Source organism: Etheostoma spectabile, chromosome 9 (genome assembly GCF_008692095.1).
Source record: "Etheostoma spectabile isolate EspeVRDwgs_2016 chromosome 9, UIUC_Espe_1.0, whole genome shotgun sequence".
In the NCBI taxonomy this organism is placed as follows: domain Eukaryota; kingdom Metazoa; phylum Chordata; class Actinopteri; order Perciformes; family Percidae; genus Etheostoma; species Etheostoma spectabile.
In genome coordinates this window covers 1,245,291-1,254,266 of record NC_045741.1, presented here as the reverse complement: position 1 = coordinate 1,254,266, position 8,976 = coordinate 1,245,291, and the positions used below count along the sequence as shown (strand labels likewise).

General features: G+C 40.7%; 1 pseudogene; it reads right to left on the bottom strand.

Moving 5' to 3' along the window:
• Positions 1-1,869: 1,869 nt before the first annotated feature.
• LOC116695734 (adseverin-like) lies at positions 1,870-8,523 on the bottom strand (annotated as a pseudogene).
• Between the last annotated feature and the right edge of the window lie 453 nt (positions 8,524-8,976).

Here is an 8,976-nt window from a genome sequence, read left to right as displayed (position 1 = left end):
ATCATATGATATCAGCTGCGTTGTCGAGGTTACCATGCTGTATCATAACATTACCTGCTAGTTAGTAACGACTTATGCGTAAGAGACACAAACATCCCTTCTAGGGTAATTGGATAAGTTGCAAACATTTTTTTTCAATGTTGTTCATGTTCAAGGGTTTCAACAAGTTAAAAACATACAGTAACATTTAATTTTCTTTTTTGTCTTGGATGTAGGGTCACAAAGAGGTGAACAGCATCTGGCTGTTGAACAGAGTTACAACTGTATCTTTTGTTTTGTCAAAGAGCGAATTTATGTTATGTTGTTTATTGAAAGATTGTGTGCTGTAACTGCCCCTGCACCGTGCCTTGAGATTGAAGCCTTGGGGTGAGACTGTGGCGATTGTCTATTTAAGCTTTTATACAAAGTTGCCAAAAATGTTTGCAGTACAATTAATGTAAGATTCTGCACCTTTTTCCGCGGGTGGACCCCCCATCCCAGGGTCAGCTACCATCGCAATCAGATTCTGTGGAAACATTAGGATTATCATTGCCATAATCATTGTATTGCACACTGTTTATAAGTGATGAATAGGAATTAATATGTTATCATGATAATTAGATCGGCCCATACAGCACGGTTGGAGCACAAGAAAACTTTGATGTGTAGCATACATGTGACTGGGACTCTGGTAATGTTGTCTTTAACTTGGGTTAATCAGGCACTGAAAGCATATAATTTGAGCTAAACAACTTTACATCTAGTGTTCCAAAACATTACTGCAACAAGCTTGATAATATTTTATTTTTATTGGTCAATCATTTCATTCTGCAATCTGCCATTTCTATATAACAGACCATTACTATGTATAACGATCGTTGCTATGGACTCTAATTATAGCAGGGCTGACTGTTTTTTAAACAAATATTTTTTTTAATCAATATTTTGTGCATACGGAACTCTAAGGGAAAGAGTTAAAAGAGCTTTAATTAGCTCCATTGTTAGCTCATCAGTGTGACCTTGCTCCTCCAGAAGTCCTGCTCATCAGAGGTAAAGTTAACCATCCGGCCAAGTACCCTCTATGAGTAGCCTCTTATAAGCTTTGGTATAAGCGAGATAATGTAAGCGAGCCTGTTATTATTATCTCATAACCTGTTTCTCTAACCAAACTTTTAATTTGTTTGTCTCCACCCATAGAGTTGTTATGAAAATATTTGGTTACTGAGATGGTGTGTTAGGACTTGCCCCAGATTAGGGAGTGTTGTGTTTTTGTTTGTGATTTGTTGATGTTCTGTGGCTGGCATGTTTTGCTCTCAGTGGAAAGACAATGCTGGGTCTGGTTACGCAATAGGGGTGTGCATAGAAAAGGGCTGGTTTGCAGGCGTTTTCAATTAGTTCTGAAGGGGATTGTTGTTTGCCTGAGTAATCCCTCTTGTGAGCACACATTTGAATGCCACTGAGAAACCTTACAAAATAAAATGAGTGTGCAGTAGTCAGTGAATGTTCCAACGCAGCATATACACAGTATCTACTTGAGATGAAACCTCAGGGCTTGTATTCTAAGCTTTCGCAAAAGCCTCCACAGCAAACTTGGATGTGCATATACATCAATGAATAAAATTACTGAAAACTAACAAGATTAAATGTGCTGTATTTATATAGCAAAGCGCTTTTACATCTACAGGTAACATCACCATTCACACACATTCATACACTGTGGCCGGGGCTGCCGTACAAGGTGCCTCCTGCTCATCAGATAAACATTCATACACATTCACACTCCATGCACAGCACCGGGGCAACTCGGGTTCAGTGTCTTGCCCAAGACACTTCGACAATGACTGCAGGGCTGGGATCTAACCACCTACCTTCCGATTGGCAGCAACCTCTCTACCACTGAGCCCAGCCGCCCTAGACACCCAAGACAGTGTTTTGTCACCATAAACAACTGCTCTTATGATAAGCAGAGGTAACTGTCCTCACCCCTAATGCCCATGACACTGCTAAGATCACAATATTACCCCTTTTTCATGTCAGGTAGGATTACTCTTACTGCAGAGTAATAGACTGCCACTTTATCCAATCAGGCCCTTCCAACATTACTTACTGTGGATAAGTCAAGCGTGGCAAGAATTATTATCAAAGCCTGTATAGTACATTGTTATGTATTGGAAATATGCATGATTGCAGAACCAACCTTGTGAGTAGTTGCAGTTCCAGAATTAAAAATCATTCTGACTGCATTGAACCAAATGTTGTGGGCTTACTAGACTATCCACCCGGTTCAGGCAGGCTGTTCACACAGGCTTTGATGGAGTCCTTGTCACATACGGCCAACTGTTGATCTCCCCATAGAAGTAAATCCATTTTTTTATAGTTCAAATATTGGAAAAATTATGTTCTCAACTCAACTGTAACATCCTTCCAGAAACTATGTTCCAGTTGCTCAGGATAATCCAACATTGGGACTATTTCCCATTGGGCTATTATCAAATGCAGTTTCAATGTGTGTTACATTGTTCTCAAAACAGTTTACTGAGTTTGCTACAGCCTGCTAAGGAATATATTTGTTTTTGGGTAAATATAGTTAAATGAAATAGGTAAATGCCTTGTTAATGATATATATTCTTATGATTCCCAAATAACTGTAAGATCCTAACTTTGAGTTATTGTCTCCAAAGCACTATTACTCCTAAAGTGTCTTTCACACTTTTTTGCAGCCATGTACCTACCAAAAATAGTATTACTGTCACTTTTATTGCTATTAGAAAAAAGCGTCAGAAAAGACACTGTTCTGTTTGAACAAAGAAATCCATAAAAAGGACAATCTTCAAAACAGGTCATCTTTTTATTCAAATTCGAATTTCTCAATCTATATTTTTCTTTGCAAACTAGACTGTAAAAAGGGAAAGGTTACATAAAAATATACATTTGTTTGTCACAACAGAAATACATTTTTAACGTCTTAAATTTCACAACCTCGCCATGACAATAAGGCCACACTAGACTTGGGAGAAATGATGCATCATGGTTATTCACTGGATCGTAAAGTGTCTTTCATTTAAGAAGAATGAAAACAAGCTGCAAAGGTTTGAATCTATTTTAGATACTGTAAGTGTGAAAAAACAGATTCGTTGACTAGTACATCATTGCAAAAAGAGATGTGAAATCTTTAATGCATCCCCAAGCTGCTTCCCCCCCCAACAGAAATTCCAAGATCCCACAATATCTTACAGTTTATTATTCTTTCTTTGAAGACCAATGATAAATGACAAGTTTTGATCTTTGCAGGTTTTCTTGCAGATGCTACTGCTTTGTTTGCTTTTCCAATAATTCTTTTTGATTCCGTCTTCAGGCACTAAACTCTGTCCTACATATTGGGGTCCAGGCATGAACCAGCCGGTGAAGGAGAGTGGCTCATCCCCCTGTTTAATGGTGCTGATGGGGATACCACGACGGCCAGAAGGGTCTGAATTCAAATAGTCTTGGGCTGAAAGAAACAAGGATACATCTGTGAACAAAATGTCTTCTGCAATTTCTCCTCATCTTTAATAGTTCTGTTTGTCTTACCAATCTTGAGTGATCCAGTTTCCTCTGTTTCATTGCTTCCTTTCCAACCCAACAAAGATCTGGTGAGAGAAATAATGCAAAGGATTTGGGATATGGCAGCTATATAATGAGAACAAACACAATTGTTTCATTAAAAAAAGGCGGCATACCTGATCCCAAGTTCCAGAATCATGACATCATCAGGTGCCAGATCCAATTGTGTGAACTCACCAGGCACTTCCTCCGCCTAAATATGATAAGTCAATGTTTACAAAGTGGCTGTATCAAAAAATTGAAATAAAACAACTCACCCCCTGAATGAAAATAGAAACTTGGATACTCACTATAAGCCTGCCAGTCTGTTTTGAACAGCCAAACAGTCGTGGGCCCTGACTGTCTTCTGCAGAGTACAGAGGTCTGGTAGTCCTTCTTCCCTCCCAGTGCCGCCCAGAACCAGCTAACAAAGGAGAAAAACTTTTTAACATGAAAATATTTTACACTGTTATCGTGCTAAAATCAATGTTTTTTTCAGCACTCACCTGGCTCCTTGGTCTCCTCCACCTCAGTGACATCCCTCCAAGCAGGCCGGCAACATACTTAGCTGCAGCCACCTCTTCTGAGTGGTTCCCTTTCCTTTCCACAGGAACAGGGAATTAGGCGACTTTAGCACAAACACATCATTGGTGTCAGAGAGGAGGCAGTGGGCTCCACCTGGTCTGACAAACCAAGAGGGAAAATAGTATCAATCGCTCACTATAAAGCGTCAGTTTACGCACATTCAAACAAACAGTTAAACAAAGCTGACCTCAACAGCCCGTGTGGCTTTGGTGGGCTCTGGCGGATGTGGAAGAGTCGTGCCGCCAGGCTTGCTCTCACCAGACTTGCGGGATGTCCCACCCAGGTGGACAACCAAAGGCTTGGTCTTAAACAACTCCACAAGATGAGGGGGTTCTTGGCCCTGAGTGACACCGAACCTGCCAAAACACAGCAGTAGCTTAGCCTACATGTAATGTGGACAGGTGTGAGTCATTCACCTATTAATACGTATTTCCCAAGATTTAAACTATTCCTATAAAGAACAACCTGATATACCATAGATTGACACAGTAAATATCTTACCTGGGAGCTGCTCCATCCATGAATTGTCCAGGTCGACGGTGAAAGGCTGAAGCACCAAGTCATCCTTAGAGCACTTCCGCCCTTGCCTACAGCAAGCCATAATGTATTCATATTTTCAAGAAGCCTCAAGCTAAGCAATGTAGATATTTACAAAGAAAAGCAATGCTGGCTTACCAACCAGTTCAAAGGAGAATTCCGCCATGTTAATATGGATCGTTATAAATATTCATATGGTCATAACCACTACAGTGCTCAATTACATTTTTGAGGAGGCCATAAATTACAATTTGTCGCCGCAAGCATGGAGACACCCAATTCACCCCCCGCGCTCGGGGCTTGTTGTCGCGGCGGGAGGCAAGGAAAGCGTGGATGAAGGCTGCCTATCCGCTAAGGAACTAGCACAAAGATTGAACCTGCCAAGCCTCTACTCACCAACACCAGATCGATCACACACAAAATGCATGAGCTACAAATGCACACGGAACTGCTGCTTCATATTTTCTCAAAAGCCTGGCTGAACACATTTATACATAGCAGCTAACAGCTAGCAGCTAGCAGCTAGATGTAGCAGCTAACCAGGCAGCAAGCTAGCCACCGCAAGATCAACACACCGTAGGTGAATTAAAACAATGTCTGACTTGAAAACCATCTTGATGTTCCGTAAGATCCCTGTTCATGTTGTACAACATATTAATTGCTTGTGTGTCTGTTAAGAGGCACAAAGGCACTTTTACCACTTGCCCCGTTAACTGCTGTTTTAGCTCAGTGGAAGCCCGCACACGTAGCGGCAGCCTCGTGTTGCCTGCACCGATTCAGGTTGGTTTTTTTTTCAATCGAAAGAACTTGCATGTTTTTGTGATCAAGATTAACATAAAAACTGTCCAGAATCTCCTTTAAGCAGTCACTTTCCCAGCTCCGAGACAGCAAATTGATTTAATTGTACCTATAAATATATTTAAGGCACATCCTAATAATTAGTATACTACCATATAAGTTGTATAAAACAAAATCAGCTAAAAATATAATGCACCTGTGTTCTGTGTGAATAGTAAACAAAGGTTTGGTCACAAAAAAAGAAATTCCATCTAAGATGATTCCTGCTTAACTCCTGTGCCATGAGGACCTGTGTAGATGTTTTATCATTTTTTCTTTTTTTTACCTCACATTGTGCACATTCCTAAATAGGGAGGTTGGTAGAGGTCCAACAACAATATTTTTCCCATGGGCCCCCCTAACAAGTATATCTGGCCATTCCAAAAAAAACGTTCCCTCACCAGTGTAGATGATATGCTTCTCTCTGCCTCCGCTTTGTAGAGTACAGCACCGGTAACAGTCACCTCCAAAGAACTGTCCATAGGTGGATGGGTCCACAGGCACTTTAGCACCTCCTTCCACACGCCAAATCTACACACACCCACTATTGTCACATCTACATATTTGAATACGACTGAAATACAGCATTAGCTAGTTCGCTTCATGACCTACCTGGACTTTCCGGAGCCATCGTCCACCATGCCATGCTGGGCAGCCATGCGATGTTGTCGTGGAGTTTGGAGGAGTCAAAGGGAATCGGAACCACCTTGGCAATGTGACCGATGGTGTATGCCTTACTTGGCCAGTGGTCTCATCCTTGTCCAACCAGTTGAAGAAGAACTGCTTAAACAGGGTGGTCTCACTCCCTTCTGGAATTACCTGGATCTGTTATGTTAGAATTGACAAAAGACAAGCCTATTTACCAACGGAAGACGAGACAGTTAGATGAACTTCTGGTAGCAACTCTATGTGGCCACATTACCTTTGTATTTTGAGGGTAATTCTTGTCTTTGATGACTTGTTTGCAGAAGTCATTGCTGCTTTGCGCTCCTTCATTTGCCTTCTGCCCTGCAGTTTGGGGTGTGGTGACAGTGGTTAGAGAATACAATCTCTGGTCTAATCATAATTAGTCATATTTTCCCAGTTGTAATAACTTGGAAAAGAGTGCTGACTAACAGCATGTTGCTATGAGCAGACTGATTATGGATAAAGATACAAACACTGTATTCCAAAAAACCAAAAAAGTTGCATAAATGAAATATGTTATGTGTAATACCTTTCCAGACAAAATTGGTTGTTTCCTCCATTTCCCAGATGTTAGAATCACTTTGTGAGACATGTTTTGTTTGAAGGGGCTTTTATCAGCCACCACAGTTGTCTCATGGAACCGGTAGCATCAAAATCTAAAAAGTAGAGAGATCAACAAATGTACATTTATAATCTGAATCTTTTAAATACTTAAATACATTTTCAACATAATTTAAAGCTTGATATTTGATCATTTTACCAAATAGAGAGATGCCACGTTATTCTTCTTCTGTCGGTGGGGTACATCATCAGGGCTTGCTGGTGGTAGGTCGCTTGGGTCCAAGCACCTATAAATAGCACAAACTCACAGAATGCAACATTGCACATACTTCCATCCTAGCAGCTAAAGCCAGATGTATCCAAATAAATCTTCAGATTTAAAGGTAAAAAAGCTCACTTCAATGACGCTTTCTGGTTCAGAGCCTCAGCATCATGTTTAATTCAGCACGACTCCCGCTCATTGTCGCGGATATCTTTGGCCAATTCAGTGGTTTTTATGCGTTCAAAATGATTGCTTTCACTGCCAGACCAGTGGAAGATGGCCTAGCATTTCACAGAGGAACAGAGGAAAAGAAATGAAATAAAGTTGGGTGAAACCCTGCAACATATCTCACAGTCTAACAATGTTGTAGTCCGTCTTCTACCTTCCAATCTATGATGAAGCAGTCTCCTTTATTGAGCTACTCAGAAAAGGCACCTCGCGGGCTCTGATTGTCCGGCGACCTTAACATGCAGCAGACGTTTGACATCTACCTCGTGGTCACCACATGCGCAAAACCTGAGGCACTCCACCTTCCTTTGACAGGAGGAATTCAAGAAGATTAAGCATTAGAACTGTTTATTGAACTACAACGCATTGTTTTGTCAATTTCAAGCATAACCTATTATTAAGATGTAAAGATTGTTTGACATTTTGGGAAAGGGGCTTATTTCTTAGTTACCAAGATTGTAATCAAAAAAGATTGATACCACTCTCATGTCTTTACTCAAATATAAAGCTACAGCCAGCAGCCCAGTTAGCTTGACCGGCACACTCACACTCCACAACTGAACACTCAACTCTGGCAAGATTTCCTAAAACATCAAACCATTCATTAAAGATGTATAGATTCTGGGTTTATTGGATTTAATATTCAACACCATTTTTCTACATCTATGATACTAAATAACACTGGCTATAGTCTGTTTTTCAGGGGCCTATTTTTTATTCATCTGATGTTTTGGCATTAGAGCATGTTTCTGCTTGCCTTCTTTGACAGTTTAAACTCCCCAAGAAACTTGAGTGGAAAACCTGTAGAGCAACCAATCACAATGCCAAACATTTGCCAAAAATAGCACTGATGAGTTCTACTTCCCAGACGGATAAACGTGCTTAGGTCTTACATTGGTTCATTTGTTTTGTTGTCTGTTACAAATAAAGTAATTTGTCTCTCTCGGTTTACGAAGACAAATGTCACAACTTTTTTATTTCTGAAAAAATTTGGTTTAAAACTATATACCACGCCAAATCTACAGACACCCACTATTGTTACACTGACACCTGAAGACATGAACATACAGCATGAGCTGTGTCGGGCCGTGAACATACTTGGCTTTCCCGGACCGTCGTCCACCAGAATATCGTGTTATTTACTATCATGTTTCACTTTTTACCTTGTATTTGATGCCAGATTTAAAGTATCCCATGAAGGTGACAGCACTCTTGGTTTTGAAACTCAGTGACTGTCTTGGGGCTCCGCGCAGGAAGTCATCCATGCATCATAAAGATGCAGCAGCCCCTTTCTCTATCCTGGGAAGCTTTCTCACCTGTGGTATAACAGATACGGTAAAAAACACAATAAATGCTGTAAAAAAAAAGAAAAGAAAAGAGAGCTTGTGACAAACAAATGAGAGGATTTTAATTGATCCTTAGGTGTCAGCAGAGAATCTAAGTCCAATACCTATCCATTGAAACTTTGTAAGAAGGAGCAGACGTGGTGTGAAGCACTATGTAAGAGTCTCCATAAGAAGTTTCCATGGAGTTCCGTAGGGACAGGTACCAATCCATTTCTCTATCCGCCACAACCTGCAGACCGGGCTTCTTCCCTGCAGTAGCAAACTCCTTGTGAATGCCATAGTGATCAGGCCTGAGGAGAACACGCCTTTTATTAACAAGTAAACCATCTGGCTACAGCAAGAACCATACTACCCTTATAACCAAGAGCTGAT